Source organism: Podarcis liolepis (assembly GCF_965112155.1).
Source record: "Podarcis liolepis genome assembly, chromosome: 1".
In the NCBI taxonomy this organism is placed as follows: domain Eukaryota; kingdom Metazoa; phylum Chordata; class Lepidosauria; order Squamata; family Lacertidae; genus Podarcis; species Podarcis liolepis.
In genome coordinates this window covers 51,986,613-52,005,495 of record NC_139554.1, presented here as the reverse complement: position 1 = coordinate 52,005,495, position 18,883 = coordinate 51,986,613, and the positions used below count along the sequence as shown (strand labels likewise).

The 18,883-nt window shown below is 43.0% G+C and overlaps 1 protein-coding gene and 1 long non-coding RNA gene across 2 annotated transcripts in view; one reads left to right on the top strand and one right to left on the bottom strand.

The window, feature by feature from the left end:
* LOC310689002 (transmembrane protein 263-like) overlaps positions 1–18,883 on the top strand; it is a 312,856-nt gene that overhangs the window by 93,228 nt on the left and 200,745 nt on the right. The gene's annotated exons all lie outside the window — the stretch shown is intronic.
* LOC310689217 lies at positions 10,926–17,512 on the bottom strand. Its single transcript, XR_014517406.1, has 3 exons — positions 17,429–17,512; positions 11,817–12,048; positions 10,926–11,055 (listed from the first exon to the last, which is right to left on the bottom strand). It is a non-coding gene; the product is annotated as an uncharacterized lncRNA (long non-coding RNA).

Here is an 18,883-nt window from a genome sequence, read left to right as displayed (position 1 = left end):
ATAAAATATATAAACATAGATATCACAAGGCAGGTCATCATCTCAGTTTGGGTTTTGTGGCTGTCTTCATGGGCTACATAGATTTGGGGTATATTACAAATGAATGCATGAATTGCTCATTCTTTGAGTCAAGCCTCCCAGTTAAAGTCCAGGCCTCTGCTGACTTCCAGCCCAGGGGAAGGTGGGAATTGGACAGTACCAAGGATGCAAATGGAGCAGACACCTTCACCAGGTTTAATGAAATGTGGAGGGATTTACACGTGAGTCAGTATGTTTAGGATTATGCTGCAAGACCCTTTTGGTAGTTGTGAGGCCAGTTGGGTATATGTTCAACTCTTTTCCATTCTATTCAATACACTTAAGCATTTGGGTGTATAGTGTGTTTAGACACAAGGATCAAATACAACACTTACAGAATGATCTACAGTTCAACAGTGGAGAACCAGTGTCGAGAAATACTTGACACCAACATATCAGTTGGGAATTGTGAATAAATAGTGCTTACTAAGTTAGAACTTTGAGGTCTTTGTAAGACTGGACCGCCTGTTTTCTCAACTGTAGATATTACAGATTTAGTGATTTGAAACACTGAAAAATGTCTACAGTGCAGATCAAGGAGCATAGCTTAGCTCATTTTCATATTAACAATTGTAGATTCATTGCCATTAATGTTTCAGTTCTGCCTTTGGCAGTGTTGTACTCTTAACTCGCTTCCCTGGTACATTTAGATAATATGCTTACCTACTTCTTCTAGAACATCTTGCAGATTGAAAGCTACAAGTAGTCTTTTCTTCCTTAGCAGTGTGTATTATGAAGCTAACGCCATCAGTTTCTCCCTTAGTGCCGGATATTGTGGAAGTCACACATTCCTTCATTCACGCCAGCCTGCAATATGTTTAAAAGTTCAAAGTGGGGTCCAAAGATGGGAGTGTCTTGAAAAAGAGAGATTCATAGAATTACAGAATAGTCAAATTGGAAGGGAGCCAAAAGAGTATTCTAACCCAGCCCCCTGTGATGCCAGAATCGTAGCTAAAGAACCCCTGATGGATGGCCATCCACCCTCTGTTTTAAACCCTCCAGTGAGGTCATCTATTCCACTGCCAAACAACTCTTACCATCAGAAAGTTCTTCTAAAGTTTAGTCAGAATATTATTTCTCATAGTTTGAATCTATTGGTCCAGGTCCCACGCTCTGGAAGAACATAAAACAAGCTTGCCCCATCTTCCATGTAGATGTTTGAAGACAGCTGTCATACCACCTCTCAGTCTTCTCTTCTGCCTAGCCTCTTTGCATCCTTAGCTGATTGTGTAAAAAATTGCAGGGTCCTCTCCACTGAGTTGAAGGGTACAGAAGATGGCTACATGCTCTGCATGGCAAGCCAGGTTGCTGGTACCACACTGATGTTTCCAAACCCAGAAGATATGAATGATACATATGCACCTCTAACCACTTCTGAATATGCCTTGCGGAGCTTGGGCTCAAACGCTGACAAGACCTTTTGGTGTTATGGAGCCAATTTACAGCACATAGTCAAAAACAGCTGAATGAATGCCAAGAGGACTGTGAAGAAGAAAGTAGCATATGTAGTATTGGTATGAGCTCAGTTTTGGTCAGGATTTCAATGGTAGTGTCCTTAAACAAAGGACAATCCCACACCCAAGCCCCTAAGAATAATAATGTGTGGCTATTATGGGAATAGTAATAATGGCAAAATGGGAATAATAACAGGACCCTGTTCATGGGATTATGGTAAAAATTGTGAGGTAATATCTGTGACAGTCTCTGAACACACACTCTCTCTATAGACAGTAACTTGTTATTCATGTAGTAGTAATAAATTGCAAGGTTCAAAAGGCCTCAGTGTATTTTAATGTATTTTGCATTTTTCCTTCCTCCTCTGAAGTTTTACTTCTTTTCAAACTTTAATGGAGAATTTTGTTGTAAATATACATACCTCAGGACTGGGGGCAAATGTGGCCCTCTAGACACTCCCCAAGCCACGCCCCTTCCATAGCCACACCCCTCACTTCCCCTGCCTTGCACCTTGCTTGGGTGTTTATGCTTGGCTGGACTGTATCCTTGAACTCTGATGCTTCTCATGTGCCTGGATGGAGGATAAAGAGGGGTGTGTGAGCATGTGTAGAAACTAACCTACTATGAATCCACATTTGTTGCTCTGCCCACTTTTGCTTGTGTCTCCACCCATCAGGAGCATGTCCCCATCCCCTCAAAAGGTTCCCCAGAAGATATTGTGGTCCTCAGGTTGCAAAAGGTACTCCATTCCTCCTGTAGACAGGTGGTACCTTGAAGAGATTGTTTTGGCACCCACAAAAGGGATTCGGATACACATTTGGGGGAAACAGGCAACATGAGACTCCTTTGCAGCCGAAGGAGGCTGCTGCAATTATGTGGAATGAGTACAATCGAGAGAGTGAAGTGACCTTTGCTAGGCAGTAATGGTATTTGATGATGTGGAAGAGGACTAGAATATCTCAGAGACGTAGTTATATTGTTGTTTTGAAGGCTCCAAAAGCAGCTTAGTCTTCATGGTCTGTTCCAGCCTGGCTGGCTCTCCTGAGCAGTTCTGCACACAAAAGCAGCTGGCAATGCTAAGTTGGCCAGAGAGCTCATGAGAGAACTGACTGTGAAATAAACATAAGCATTCTGTGTGCTATTTTTATGCTTAATTCTCACTTTGTAAACATTCTCGCTGTTGTCACAGTTGTAGGTAGGCAAGACCCTTCTGAGCAGCAAAGGAAATGAATCGGCTGCCAAGCTGAGGCTGAGCTACCAGTTTTCCATGTGACTAGAAGATCATACTGAAATTCCAAACAGTAAATAAGGTCCTTGACATAATGTTTCCTGGAGCCGCAGCTGCTGATGTTGATGTTACAACCAGGAAGACCATGGTACAGTTGCTGGACTCGTTGCACACTGGCTGGCTGATGATTCGTTGTTGTATTACTCCAGCCAGTTAGACTAATAAAAGCAGGCAAACAAAAATGCAAGCATTTGGGATTTACATATTCCTTCTTGCAGATTATTGCAGAACAGTCAGAGTAAAACCAAACACAAAGTAGTGTTTCACACAGTGCACAATTCACTGCCACAAGATGGGGTGATCTGCCACTAGCTCAGGTCATTTTTTAAAAGGGAAGAGAGGAGTTCATGAAGTTTGCAGGTGTTTTTTTTTCTTTTTGATAGTTAAGAGGAAGTTGAGTTTCCATGCCTTTGAATGTTGCAGACACACAATAAGGGAAGTATATTTGGCTATTGCTTCATGTGCAGTTCATAGAAGGTATACATGGGAATAGCAGAAGAACGAGAATTTCTTTTCTATAGGCCTAACAGCATAAGGAGGTCTTAATTCTTTTTTTAAAAAAAAAACTAGGAAAGAATTTGCAGCCAGGCTGTCACAGGGAAGAGTGTTTTGAAACCACTGAAAATGGGCCTTTTAGATGCCATCTTTACCTCAGTTACAGAAGGCACCCAGCACAAGGCCCTATCAGACAACTGTGATGCCCAAGGCAATTTATCAGATGCTCTCTATAAGGTGTCCATATCCAAACAGTAAACTTGAATTTAACATCTTGAATTTAGCTTGTAGTCTGGTGTGGTCTCCACAATACTAGCATACCATCCTCCATCCAGCAACAATTAGGAACCATGAAGGCAAATTACTAATATGCCCATTGAAGTTTCTGAAGTGAGCTCAAGGGTAGCCTCGTGTACAGCAGTCTACAATAATCTAATCAGAAAGTAACCAGTGCTTGCGTGCTGGTTTCAAGGTCTCTTGTACTCGCATAAGAGGCTTCACTAATGAATCAGCTGAGCAGGCGGCCGGCTGGGTGGGTGACAGTTGCTATCTGGGTATCTTAGTGCATGCTGGATCAAGGAGGCCCACCATCCTATCTGGTTCTTAAGACATAATGGGGTCTCAGGCGGAACACCCACCACCTGCCTCCCCACCATCAGCAGCTGCATCTTACTTGGGCAAAGCATCTATTCCTTTTCTTCTAGTCCTGCATGATTTCAGGTACTTCTTTTTTTAAAAAAAAAATTATTAACAGGTCAATCAAATCACATTAATTCCAAATCACATTAGTTCCAAATTATACAGCCACATTTTTAAAATTTTGTTGGGGGTACCCATACTTCGAGCTCCAAAAGGGATCCAGACATCACTCTTGCTGCTGCTTTAATTACACAGCCCTGTCCAGTTCTGTCCCGATAGTCTCTTTGTTATTTTCCTCATCTTCTTGTTGTTATCATATATTCCTTTCTTTGCGATCTCTGATAATCTTCACAAGCGGGTTGAAAACAAACATATCCTGTGTGGGTTTTACACTCTCCAAGAGCCATAGCACATAAAGGACAGGTGCCATTTCCACACCTCCGTAAAGAACATTCCCACAGTCTGTCCGTTGATTTCCACAGGCTTGCCAATCTGTATCTCAGGGGGCCCTGCCAGGTTGAGATCACATTCCGATAACCATACATTCACATTCCGATGACCCTGGTCCTCCTTCCCCTCGTCCTCCTGCGGGCAGGCCTGTCTTAGCGAATCTCCATTTGTAACTGCGTCACAAAGCTTTCTTTCCATTCCCGATGTTCCCACCAGTCCTCTCTTTGATCAGTAATTCATTTCCACACAGTTCTTAATCTCCTGCTTGTGATTAGTAATTTGCAACGATTCTTTCTCTCTGGGGGGGAGGGTTATAGGGTACTCGCATAAGACAAAAAAAGAAAAGTTTTTTCCTCCCCCCCTTCCGTTTCACTCCAACATTGTTGTTGTTTAGTCATTTATTCGTGTCCGACTCTTCGTGACCCCATGGACCAGAGCACGCCAGGCACTTCTGTCTTCCACTGCCTCCTGCAGTTTGGTCAGGCTCATGTTTGTAGCTTCGAGAACACTGTCCAACCATCTCGTCCTCTGTCGTCCCCTTCTCCTTGTGCCCTCCATCTTTCCCAGCATCAGGGTCTTTTCCAGGGAGTCTTCTCTTCTCATGAGGTGGTCAAAGTATTGGAGCCTCAACTTCACGATCTGTCCTTCCAGTGAGCACTCAGAGCTGATTTCCTTAAGAATGGATACGTTTGATCTTCTTGCAGTTCATGGGACTCTCAAGAGTCTCCTCCAGCACCATAATTCAAAAGCATCAATTCTTTGGCGATCAGCCTTCTTGATGGTCCAGCTCTCACTTCCATACATCACTACTGGGAAAACCATGGCTTTAACTATACGCACCTTTGTTGGCAAGGTGGTGTCTCTGCTTTTTAAGATGCTGTCTAGGTTTGCCATCGCCTTTCTCCCAAGGAGCAGGCGTCTTTTAATTTCGTGACTGCTGTCACCATCTGCAGTGATCATGGAGCCCAAAAATCTCTCACTGCCTCCATTTCTTCCCCTTCTATTTGCCAGGAGGTGATGGGACCAGGATCTTAGTTTTTTTGATGTTGAGCTTCAGACCATATTTTGTGCTCTCCTCTTTCACCCTCATTAAAAGGTACTTTAATTCCTCCTTCTGCCATCAAGGTTGTGTCATCTGCATATCTGAGGTTGTTCCAGTGATCTTAATTCCGGCTTTGGATTCATCCAGCCCAGCCTTTTGCATGTTTGCAATTTGGTCTCTGGTTCCTCTGCCCCTTCGAAATCCATCTTCCACTTCTGGGAGTTCTTGGTCCACATACTGCTTAAGCCTGTCTTGTAGAATTTTAAGCATAACCTTGCTAGCGTGTGAAATGAGTGCAATTGTGCGGTAGTTGGAGCGTTCTTTGGCACTGCCCTTCTTTGGGATTGGGGTGTAGACTGATCTTCTCCAATCCTCTGGCCACTGCTGAGTTTTCCAAATTTGCTGGCATATTGAGTGTAGCACCTTGACATCATCATCGTTTGAAATTTTAAATAGTTCAGCTGGAATATCATCACTTCCACTGGCCTTGTTATTAGCAGTGCTTTTTAAGGCCCATTTGACTTCACTCTCCAGGATGTCTGGCTCAAGGTCAGCAACCACAGTACCTGGGGTGTACGAGACATGCATTTCTTTCTGGTATAATTCCTCTGTGTATTCTTGCCACCTCTTCTTGATGTCTTCTGCTTCTGTTAGGTCCTTTCCACTTTTGTCTTTTATTAGGGTAATCTTCACTCCAACATACCGATCTTTTAATGATGAGTCTTCACTTGATTTATTGTCCAGCCCGTCGCTTTACTCCTGATCTTTACTTGAAGTATGTGCATTTGCTTCTTTCCAATTATATATTTCAAGCTGATGCAAAACAGTGTGTGATTAGAGACAGCGTCCGGGAGAGCCGTCCCCACCCAAGAGCTTTTGAGCCTAGTGCCCTCTGTCGGAAATCAAACCTTTATCAGGAGAAACTGACAACTCTCCCAGGCACCCGGCTTGGTCTCCTGTTGACCTCCCTGTCTGCTTTCCCGGCAAAATCCAGGCAGAGGTCGCGATAGGCGATCCTTCTCAGCGTGAGAAGAACACCCCCCCTCTTTCCTGCCCCCCCTGGCAGGGGAAAGAGATAGACAGAAACGTATTTACATGCTTTTATTTCTGTCTTTACAGCGTTACAAAAAACATGACTGCTCTCTTCAAACTCCAGCAGTCGAGAGACAAACTCCTCCTGTACTTCCTGTACAGCTCATATTGCACTCTGAGCTAATTCCGGTGCCCTCTGCACTGTGAATTGACTGTCCCTCTGTTTCCCACGGAACACTCCCAACATTCCATCATGTGATGTTTTCAAGCTACCAGCAGCTCGCAGTTGCATTGCTTCAATATCGTAACACCCTCACCCCCTTCTTTCGAATCCAGGGGTGAATTATGGACACAGCAGGCCAGGCAGGGCCCCCCATTCCCTTGGGGGGCAAGGGAGGCTGCATACTCCCATATCAGCCTCTTAATTACCTCGTGTGGGTCGGAGAGATGTTATTGTCAGCCATCTTCCAATGCGCCCCCTGGTGGCCCCCCAATTTCAGGTACCTCTTAAGGGAATCAACTGTCTTATCTGGAGAGGGGAGCCCTGACATCTCCGTGTAACTCAAATGGATGAATTTGAGTTATATAGCAGGCAGTCCAAGTGACAAGGGTCACTCGTCAATCTGAAAGGAAGGAAACTTAGCAAGTCGTCTAAATATTTATTGAACGCACACTCCACATTTCAACAAAGGTACACCAGGCTGCTTGTACAAATTTAACAGAGTGCTACTTAAAACAATCCAGAAAAAGACCAGTTTCCCCTCTTTCCTCCTCCACGTGGCTAGGCTTAGGTGGTGAGAGCACCCAGAGAGGGCTGGAGCTTTCCCAAGAAGTGTGTGCAACATTAGGATGCAAGCCAGCCCTCTCCAAACTCCCCATCTCTGATGAATATAATTGGGTCCCGAGAATATGCTAGTTCAAAATAAATAACTCTTCCTATTCTGTCCATGCAGGTGCATTTCTGTCAATGCTCTTGGATCTTTCGCAGACAGTTGTACCTACCGCTCTCTATACAACTGTCAGTTTCCACCTCCCATGGGGATTGAAGGTGTGGAGGGGTGAGGCCAAAGCCGAAAACAGATTTTCATCTTATTCACAACCGATTTGCTTTTGAAACAACAAAGGAGTGTTCTAAAATTAAACGGCATTGACACAGGGCTCCCTCAGCTACAGGAGTGATGGGCTCTGTCAGATTTGTTTAGGGCTCTCCTGCTAACCCTTGGCATTCTGCTAACTTCTATTTTATCTTGCAGATATTTCAAGCCGTGCTTTCCTAATTGAATTCCTTGTCCTGCCTCTTGATTCGCAATGCCTCAGTCCTTTGAAAAATGCCTCAAAAAATATGCCCCGCTAAGCTCTTAAAAAAGCTTATTCCAGACTGAGCATCTTTGATAGTGTTGGAGTGAGGCACACTGTTTGTTTGGCACCTTTAGGTAAGAAGGCCAAGTTATTGTCAGCAGCAAAAAGTATATCTAAATCTTTAGGAATATGTGAGCTGTATCCAGAGAAGGTGTCCACCTGTGCAATGAGACTTCCTCTCCCTTTCTTCTCCCCCCACAACCCCACCCCCACAAATATTCTCTGGAGAGTTGAGGGGACCCCAAAAACAGATTTTGAGGAAATCCCATTGCACTAATATGGGACAACTTGATCTTTTTAAACAACAGCAGCAGGGAAAATCAATGTTTATATTAAGGAAGAGGAGAAAAGAAGCGGGTAGATCTAGTGTATCTTTGATTTAAAGTACAGGTTTCCTTCCACTTACGTGCAATCGATGCACACGCAACCGCGTATATGTGTGGTGCTGGGAAATAAATAAACAATTCAATTCAAACCCGGAAATGGCGGGAAAGAAATGGAGATTCCTTGTGACTCATGAGGAGCCCCTCCCTGGAGCCTGAAGAAGATGTCAGTGAGGGCAGAGGAAGCCCAGAAGTGACCGGAGGCACAGTGGGGCTGTGTTTACGCTGCTGAGCCTCCCCGCCTAACAGCTGATGTGTGGGGTAGTGCAGCTGCTGTTGCTGCTGCTGCTGCTGCTGCTGCTGCTGCTGCTTTCCTTTGTGTCCTCCAGCCTCCTGCCAGTCCCAGAGCTTCACTTATCGTTGTGGATATTTTTGGATACGGTATTTTCTGTATGGAATGAAGAAAGAGCAGCAGACAGGGTGTTTAGAGGGTCTCCTCACTTTATGTGATTTCACTTATGTAACCCCTGTGTAAGTGGGGTGGAGGCTGTACCATAAGATGCAATAACACCCACACACTCACATTGATTTCAGCAGATGCAGCAAGTGTGTGCCTATGGTACCCATCCCTATATTAAAATCAGTGGGGAGAAATCAGTGGGTGGGTGGACCCATAGTGTGTGCTGGAGTTCTGTGTCCACCTCAGGCCTCAGCATGCCTGTCTGTGTGGGGCTGGACTGGGGTGTGTGAATCTTGCTTTCATGTTCCATTGCTCATCCAGATCTCTTCCCTTATCCTCAACCTGCACAGGTGTTACCAAAAGGACAAATTAATATATAGCTGCTAAAATAAACAACACCACTGGCATTTCCCCTCTTCTATGTAATCCGTTATGTCCATGTTCCATGTCAACACAAGCGGCCTTCTGCATTGGGGTTCATTTGTCACCTTCCGTTTTGAGTATGGGCCAGCTGCCATTTCTTGCCAAATGGATGCGATTATGACAGGACATTTTTGTTCTCTGAGCCCTAGAAATATTACAGATAGGGGTTTTGAATCTACACACCAGCAACACACGAGTAGAACTTTGACATTTCATTAATTCATTTTCTCTGCTCCCTCATCCTGTGAGTGAAAAGTGCGCAGAGCAAGGCGGGTTAGGGGAGGAGAGATTGTTTTTAAACGAGACAAGGGTAAGGAAGAGAGGTGTGTAATCTTGACAATCAGAAAGAAAAGTGGCACACTGCGAGACTAGAAGCAGAAGGTGCACGTTGGGAGTTTAATTAAAGTGTGATTAGGGGAGCTATTTAAGGTCTGTGAAGCAATGTGAATGATATGCACGGATATTTGGAGGTGGAACCGGAAAGAAGGCTGTCAGAAACTATGTCAAAATGTGTGTGTGTGTGTGTGTGTGTGTGTGTGTGTGTGTGTTTTAATAAAAGAACTCAGGTTTTCATTAAGATACCTTCTTAATGGAAATTCCATACACAACCACCCCATTCTTTTGGGAGATTTTAGCTATAGTGGCTTATATGGTACCTCATCCAGTGACAAGCCATGTAGTGGTCAAGTAGGGACTTAAGATGCTAGTTAACTAATTGAAATATTCCTAAACTGTTCAAAAATTGCTTTTCAAACCACTAGAGCAGACCAATTCAAAACAAAAGGTTTCAAAACTGGTATGGAAAGTATCATAGCAACAACATCCATTGTACCTCCAACCTGTCCTTGCTGTGCTAACTTTGGTGTGGGCCTCAGACAGAGCTTCAACTTGCTTATACAGTGGTACCTTGATTTACGAACTTAATCCATTCCGGAAGTCCATTTTTAAACCAAAGCATTCTTAAACCAAGGCGTGCTTTCCCATAGCAGCGGGGGACTCAATTTACAAATGGAACACACTCAACAGGATGTGAAACATGTTCTTATTCCAAGGCAAAGTTCACAAACCAAAACACCTACTTCTGGGTTTGCAGTGTTATTAATCCAAGTTGTTCATAAACTAAGCTGTTCTTAAACCAAAGTACCACTGTAATTCTTTAACGTGGGGGGGGGGGCAGGGAGATACTGAACCATCTCCTCATTTTTCCAATTCTCACTCACGTCTTCCTTTCCAGACAAGATTAAAGGAATTCCCCTCCTCCACCCTTCCTTCTGAAGTCCCTTCTATTTCCTACTAGTTAGTTTAAAGTGAAACTAATGAAGAGCCAAAACCTTCTCAGGCAGAGTCATTGGTGAGGGAGAGCAAGACACAGGGGCCTAGTTCACACGTAACACTAAGCTAAGCCCAGTAGCAGACAATGTGGTGGGTGGTGACACTCACTCAACCTCTGGTTGGTCACCTCACTGCTGCTTAAGGGAAGGGGGAGTGGCAAGGTGGTGGCAAGGTGCAAACACGCTGGCTGGCGCACTGAATGGGCTCCACTAGTGTGCTTGCACCATCAACCTCGGCCCACCTCCTCTATGTCCCTGAAAGCTGCAGGTATGCAACTGAGCATCGTCACCCCACACTTACCACTTACTGGCTAAGTGTCAGTGTGTGGGTATCCACAGCAGAAACTGTGGTTCAGATGTAACCATAGATTATTCCAACCCAATTTTGCTAAGCCAAATTACATACCATGTTCTTTGACAATGCTCCTTCTGACCACTGGGATTCTGTGTCTTTTGACATTTCTCTGGCTTCATCCATGGGTGCATTTAGACAATTGATTTTTTTAAAAAAAATGCCTCTTCATTTTGGCATTTTAAAAAATGCTGTTGCCCTGAACATACTCTTTTTCTCTCTCACCTCATTGCAAGTCTTGCCTTGTGTGTCTTGCTTCAGATTGTAAGTGTGAGGGCGTACTGTCTTGTGCCTCTTTTATGCAGAGCGCCTGGTCTTTGTAGGTGCTCTAGAAAGTATAAATAGTGATGATCTTATTGCAGGAAGCATTCATATATTAACACACACTTTACCATTTGAAAAATTTGAACAAATCCTCCTACTGTCTCATTACATTTGCCTGATTTTTATTAGCCAAAGATGTATTGATAGTGCTGCCTTTGCTTTCGACATTTAGCAAAGACTAATGTGTCTGTCAATAAATGAGTAACAATGGTGTCTTAATTGCAATAAGAAAACTGCCTCAATTGAATTTGGGATGCCCTAGGAGTTCTTTGGCCCCTTGAGATCTGTGTAAAGTGGGAGATGATGCTGTGGTTAAAGCATTAAACAGTAAGGGGTATCTCTTCTTCTTAGAATCCTAAAGTCCACTTGAAGCCAGTGGCATTCAATTATGTGAGTAAAATGCTTGTGCCTTTTTACCTTAATTGGGTCTTTGGTTGCTCCTTCTAGCCTCCGGGGTGCACCAACGGCCATCCATTTGTTTCTCCTTTTTTAGCATTTCAACAACTTCAAGAAAAAGAAGCAAAGCAGAGGGAACTGTGCGGCAACTAAGCTCAAAGCAAGTAAAATTTAAAGCATCATATACTGAGCTAATGGGGGAAAGGTACCTCCTTCATTCCTCTTTCTTTACACTTGCGAAAAAGAGCCCACTTCTCTTCCGCTGGCTGGATTTATAGCTTTAATAATGCTGCATTTCCCAATTGCTCTTTTTTTGTGTTTTTCTACCCTTTGTAAAGTTGCCGAACAAATTAAAACATAAATCATTACCTTTAATACATTTTGTAATGTTAAGCTTTTGATCAATTGTTTTTGTAGCAGCTATGGCTTAATCTGGCAACAGAAGATGCAGTCTGAAAACCTCCTTGGTAGCATTTCATGTTACAGGTAGTCCATTCTCTCAATTCCCTGAACGTTCTCTTTGGTGTATTTATGAAAACACAATTTTGGTAGAATTCTTCAGCTGGAAGAGTAACTTTTAACACTCTTCTTGTTTTTCACTCTGAAATGTGAAAAGAGGAAGGGAAGCAGATCATTAGTGAAGGTGTGTATCCATTTTCTGAAATCCACAGTCAGGCAATAACTTTAGAATCCTAAAATTGTAGAGTTGGAAGGGACCCAAAGGATCTAGTCCAATCCCCATGCAGGAATCTCAGCTAAAGCATCTGTGACAGATCGCCATCCAGCCTCTGCTTAAAACCCTCCAATTAAGGAGAGTCCACAACCTCCTAAGGGAAACCGTTCCAATGTCAAACAGCTCTTACTATCAGAAAGTTCTTCCTGATGTTTAATCAGAATCTTCTTTCTTGTAACTTGAAGCCATTGGGTTGAGTCTCACCATCCAGAACAGGAGAAAACAAGCTTCCTCTATCTTCCATATGACAGCCCTTGAGATACTTGAAGATGGCTATCATATCTCTTCTTAGTCGCCTCTTTTCCAGGCTAAACATATCCAGCTCCTTGAATCATCCCTTGTACGGCTTTTTTCCACTTCTTGCTCATTTTGGTTGCCCTCCTGTGCACACATTCCAGCTTTTCAACATTTTTCTTAAATTGTGGTGCCCAGAATTGGACACAGTACTCCAGGTGTGGTCTGACCAAGGCAGAATAGAGTGGTACTCTTACTTCCCTTGATCTGGACACTATACTTCTGTTGATGCAGCCTAGAATAGCATTAGCCTTTTTTTGTTTCTGCATCACACTGCTGACTCATGTTAAAGGTTGTGGTTTAATAAGACCCCTACATCCTTTTCACATGTACTGCTAGTAGGCCAGTGTCCCCCATCATATCTGTGCAGCTGGTTCTTCCTGTCTAAGTGAAGAACCTTACATTTGTCCCAATTGAAATCCATTTTGTTAGTTTGGGCCCAGCTCTCCAATCTGTTAAGGTCATTTTGAATCCTGATTCTGAGGCATTAGCTCCCCCTCCCAGTTTGGTGTCTTCTGCAAATTGGATGAGCTTTCTCTCAATTCCTTCATCCAAGCTGTTTATACAGACGTTGAACAACAATGGGCCCAGATTACTCTTTTGGTTCGGTCAGTCAATGAAATATACTCGGAGTCCTGTGGTGATTTCATGCTCTTTATTGCAGCTTGTAAAACAATGATTGAATTGCCCCCCAAACCTCAGGCTTTTATATACATTATTTACACAATGAGTCCCGTCTGATTGGATGATTCTGCTTCCCTCCTGGAGCTTGATTGGTCTTTTCCTGCAGGCCACTCAGTTGTAGCATTCTACAATCCTACAATTAACTTCTTCCTGGAGCCTGATTGGTCTTCTCTTGCAAGCCAATCAGTTGTTGCATTCTAGGATCCTACTTGCCTATTGTTCTAGGATCCAATGTTAGTACATAACAGTCAACCAGCTACAACTGCACCTAACAGTTACCTTGTTCAACCCACAAGAATATCATGGGGGACTTTGTCAAAAGCTTTACTGAAATCAAGATAGACTATGTTCACAGCATTCCCCTGATCCACCAAGCTTGTAACTCCATCAAAAAAAGAAATGAGACCCATCTGGTATGACTTATTTTTGAGAAACCCATGGTGGGTCTTAGTAATCACGGCATCCTTTTCTGAGTGCTCCCAGACTGACTGTTGAATAACCAACATTTCTCGAAATAAGCCATCTTGAGTCATTACAACCCCCATGTTGCTCTGCAGAATTGCTCCCATGCAATGGGATCTGCATGTATAGCATAGGTGTCTGTGGAGCATGCTCCAGGGTTCCATTGGTCAGGAATATGTGTGATCACCAGGAAGTGCAGCTCCAATTTAGAACAACACGGAAGCTATTATGACTGAAGAAAGCTAGTGAGAGCGAACTTTTGAGTTCTCCAGGGTTCTTCAGTAGTCTAGAAGTTCAATGAAACAGGGGGCTAGGAGAAACAAAACTCGTTTAAAGTTGAAGCCACAATCTGCATTTTGTTACAGTTTTAAGATGGTGTGTTGGAGGAGATAACAGACTTACTTAGATTAAGTTCTACTATGTGCAATGCAGTTTTAAAGTTGCAGCCAGGATTGCTGGGACAAATAAATATTTAGTGGTCGATTCCCCCACTTTTGAAGATATACAATTTAGCTGTTCCCTCAAACTGTCTCCAGCCTTAGACAAAAACACACGGGTTCCTCGGAAGGTGTAAACCAGAAATAAAAAGAAATTAGGGATGTTTTGTATCTCCGGGTGGTAGGACCTCATCTTCCTCCATTTTTAGGATCCTGCTCCTGAGCAACTATCTGATAGTTTTTAACTTTTTAGATTGTGCTTGGTAATGAAATAGCATGGATAAGGAAAAAGTAACAAGGAGCCCAGTTCCAGCTGCTGGTGCAACCCCACTATTTATCATGTTATGAAAAAGAAGCTGCCTTTATGTGGCATCCTCTTTACCAATGTGTTCATAGGATCGGGCCATTACAGCGTTTTTACTTACTCAGGCAAGTTGGACATTGATAAACTTACAAAGTCTAATCTGACTCACTCTGGTTGTTCTTGGCTTTCTTATCAATAAGCCCCACATTTGGTTGTATTATCTACTCCTGACTATCAAAACAATTTTTGCCTGTTAAGACCTAACGCTTATCTCTCCAGGACTCTTCTGCAGTAATTTCCTTCTGCTGTCAGTCTTTGACTTCTGGCAAATATCGTGTGATCTTAAATTTAATTAAATTAATAAAAATTAGGACAAGAACCAGAGAGTGGAATTCAACACTGTGCTATTGAAAACATTCCATCTGTGCAAGTACGGTATATCTGCTTGCCAGACAGAACAACACCCTGCCTTGCCTCCTCCTCCATGCTGTTGTGGGGGGTTCTCCTGACACCCCTAAGCCAATTTTGGGGGTGGGAGGCATAAGGGAAGAAAACAGGGAAGACTCCTTGCACAGATCGAAGCCCTTCCACAGAGCTTTCACTGGCAGGGATAATTAGGTATACCCCGCCCTAAGAATAGAAAGGGAAAACAAAGAAGACAATAGTTTTTGACATTTGCCTCTTCAGTCATGCATTTTATCCAAATTGCTTTTTCTAATGAAACATCTGCTCAATAAACATTGTCAAAAGTTGAACTTGTGCACTTTTGCTTAGTATAATAATGTTTAAAAGGTAAATTAAGAGAAGCTGCTTGATTTTAGAGTGAGGACTAAAGCTTGTCTCCAACCGCACGCCGTGTGAGATTTTTTTCTTGTTTGATCAATGGTAGAAGCATGCCACGCAGAAATAATTTCTACGTTTTTGATCTTCAGGTTGTACTTTTCTGTATTAAATGTGTTTTAATGACAAACTATTTTCTGTTTGCTGAAGACGCTTTTGTGCCTTGAAATTCTAAGCACAATTAAAGTAAGTGAAAAATAGCAGACAGACTACCTTGTCTTCTGTATTGCTTTTTAACACCAATCCCCGTCATTCAAATACACAGCGGTACAAGCCAGCTGGTAGAACATAATTATGTTCAATTTGTGTAACTCAATTATTAAAGATCAATTTAAAGTGTGCATTGCAGTGCCCTATCCAGTTGTGCTGCTTGCTCAAAGGATGGGAGTGTGAAACATACATTTTTAAAAATGCCTCTGACAAAATTTAATCAATGCATTGTTATTCTCTCCTTTTTTTGCTGTTTTTCTTCCTCCCTCCCTCCCCTCCTCCCTCCCAATATATTGTGGAACCCTGCGCACTCGTTCCTGGGAGTAAGCCTAATTGAACACAGTGTAACTTACTTCTGAGTAAACATGTACACACTTGCTCTGCTAATACGCAACTGGCCATTTCAATGTTTCTTATATCCTCATTCCTGTTGCCTGTGCGGATGTCCACATACAGTTCTGCAAATTGTGAAGTCATTGCAAATTACTTTCCAGATTTTGTAAGATGCAAACACAGATGGGCAGTGAGAAATTAGAGTGCATCACACAGAGAAGCTGTAAGATTACAAGTCAGAGATCAAATTTAGTCTTGCCACAGAGAGGACTATATTATACTGTTGAGTCGCAAAAGGCACAGCTAGACTACATGAATTATTGGAAACTGCTAGTAAGTGAAGGAGCAAGGGGAACAGTGAACACCAGCAGTCTTAGCTATCAGTGAGTCAGTTTTGATATATTTCTGGTAACCCTTGTAAGAAATTCATAAGGGAAATTCAGAGCAATGCCCGCAAATGTATGTGTCTCTCTTGGGTGTGTCACTTAACTTAATGGAACTTACCTTTGAATGTAGTATCAGGACCACAACAGAAGCCAAAGAATTAAAAAAAAATTCCCACATTCCATGCCACAGTAGTTACCATAATGTGCGTATCTTGGGATGTGGATGATGTCCACCATTACTACACATGAAGTACCGATACTCTTATTTTGTAGTTCTGAACCAGTCAATATACAGTCTTACTTTGGATCCCAAACACCTTGGTACTCATACGTTTTGGCTCCTGAATGCTGTAAGCCCGTGAGTGCGTGTTCCAGTTTGCAAATGTTCTTTGGAACCCGAACGTCTGACGGGGCTTCCGCGGCTCCCGATTGGCTGCAGGAGCTTCCTGCAGCCAATCAGAAGCCGCACTTTGGTTCCCGAACATTTTGGAAGTCAAATAGACTTCCAGAACGAATTCCGTTCTACTTCCAAGGTACAACTCTAACCAGATGCTCAGTTGGTTAGAGCGTGGTGCTGATAATGCCAAGGTTGCAGGTTCCATCCCCATATGGGACAGTTGCATATCCCTGCATTGCAGGGGATTGCACTAAAATGATCCTTAGGGTACCTTCCAAGAGTTGTACTCTTCTGTGAATGTCAAGCCATTAATTTTTAAAGGCTTTCACCTCAAAGGGAGGCTAGCCTGGTTTATCCAAGAATTAGAAGCCTTGATTAAATTCTAACACTTGCTGGATCCAGGGATTAGAAGACACAATCTGAATACCCCAAATTTATAACAATATTTATGTTCTTCTACAAAAGGAACTTGCCCCCACATTCTAGAACACTGTGGATCCTTTTCTGATTTTGTTGGCATCCATCTGTCTCAAGAAACAATGGAAGTGTGGGCCATCAGGGGTTAAGTCAAAGCAGTGGAGAGTTACAGTACCTGCTACAGCTGTAGAAACCTGCGGTTATTTGCGGGCTTATTCTTATGTAACCAAAAAAATATACAGCCAGCAACACTAGCTGAGCTACTGATGTCAGTAACTCATGTTACGCTGTGCGTTGCTGGTGATTTGCTCAGAAAGGCAAAGACTACTACCTATCTTGAATGTGTAAAACTCCCCAGTGATTCAAGAAGTTTATTGGAAAGAGCAGCTGAATGCCTCCTGGGAAGCACCACAGAGTTTCTGCTGAGCACCCATTCTGCTTGCTTGCTCTGACATAGATTGCTTGGTAGCTGCATTTCTCTAACCTTGTTTTTGATGACAAAAGGCATTTGCATGAAAACAGGGTCTTTGTTTCCTAAGTGCTCATCTGTTCCTGCTGTTTATTTCCCACCTCAAGTCATAATCCTCGGCTTGTGGCATCACAATTGGCTGCTGTGCAAACCATTATGTCGTCACAAACAGAGGATTATGACTTCAGGTGGGGGGGATAAGCAGCAGGAACAGATGAATTCTTTAAAGCAAAGATGCTGTTTCATGTAAATGTTGATGCCAATAAAGAGCAGGGGGAGGGAAAATATGATGGAGAGACAGAAAATAGGCAGGGGGAAACTTGGTAGGAGTTCCCGAACTGTGGCTTCCCTTCAGGCAAAAGCAACTCTTGTAATTCTGCATGGATATTTTTTTTATTTCGCCTTCTCTTTTAGGGTTTTAGAACTTGATCACACCACTGCTTTCTTCTCTTGCTGCTATTATTATAGGAGAGACCTATATTTCTCATTCTTCATCTTGTATTCATTACATTATTCATGTAAAGAATAATGACCCTCCATTAATGGATTGCTGCAAAACTGAGGTGAAGCCCCTAGGAAGCTGTCTTATACTGAGTCAGACTATTGGGACTGGCAGGCAGCAGCTCTCCATGATTTTTCTCAGAAGTCCACTTGGTCCTACATGGGACCAGGGATTGGAACTTGGATGTTCTGCATGCAGAGCAGGTGTTCTGTTGCTAGGCAACAGCCCTTCTTTTGCACACATTGTAATCTTAACTGTGTGCTGTTATATGCTCAGTAAATGGAGGGAAAGCCAGTCCTGTAAACAACTCGTTTATGTAGATACCTTTTGAGATTCGCAAAAGTTTGTGCAAAATCAGATTAAAATGGGTGGTTAGCCTCTGGCAAGAGTTCAAAGGCTTAACTATGGCACAGAATCAATTCTACTCCATATAAGAAGGTGCTTTACACTGAATTGGACCACTGATCTACCTAGGCTACTGTTGTCTGCATTGAATGGCAGTGGCCCTTTCCCTTCTTCAGTAATGCAGAAAATACAGAGAATTGTTCAAGGCAGAGTATGGTTTTATTAAAGCAACATTGGCTTCTACAGGATGGCCTCTGGGAATCCTTCATGTCTTGCCCAACCAGCTCTAGCTGGTTTGAATAGAGAAAGAAAGTCTTAAGGAAAACGTGGACTGGAGGTTCTCCAGGTTCTGGTTTGTTAAGAGTACTAGAAAAAATATGGAGTGGACTTTTAAACATCACACCTTGCCTGCCTGCCTGCCTTTCCACTCCAAGTCTACCCAGGCTTACTTCTGAAAGAGGAGGGAGAGGATTGTAGTTCAAGCCTTCTAGGAAGCCCACACTTTGTAATACCAGATTTGTGTGATGTGGTTTCCGGTGTGGCAATCATTGAAGCAAGCTACCCTGCATATGCTCAAGAGATTTTCTGGCATCAGTTAAATGAGGTGAATGTCTCTCTCTCTC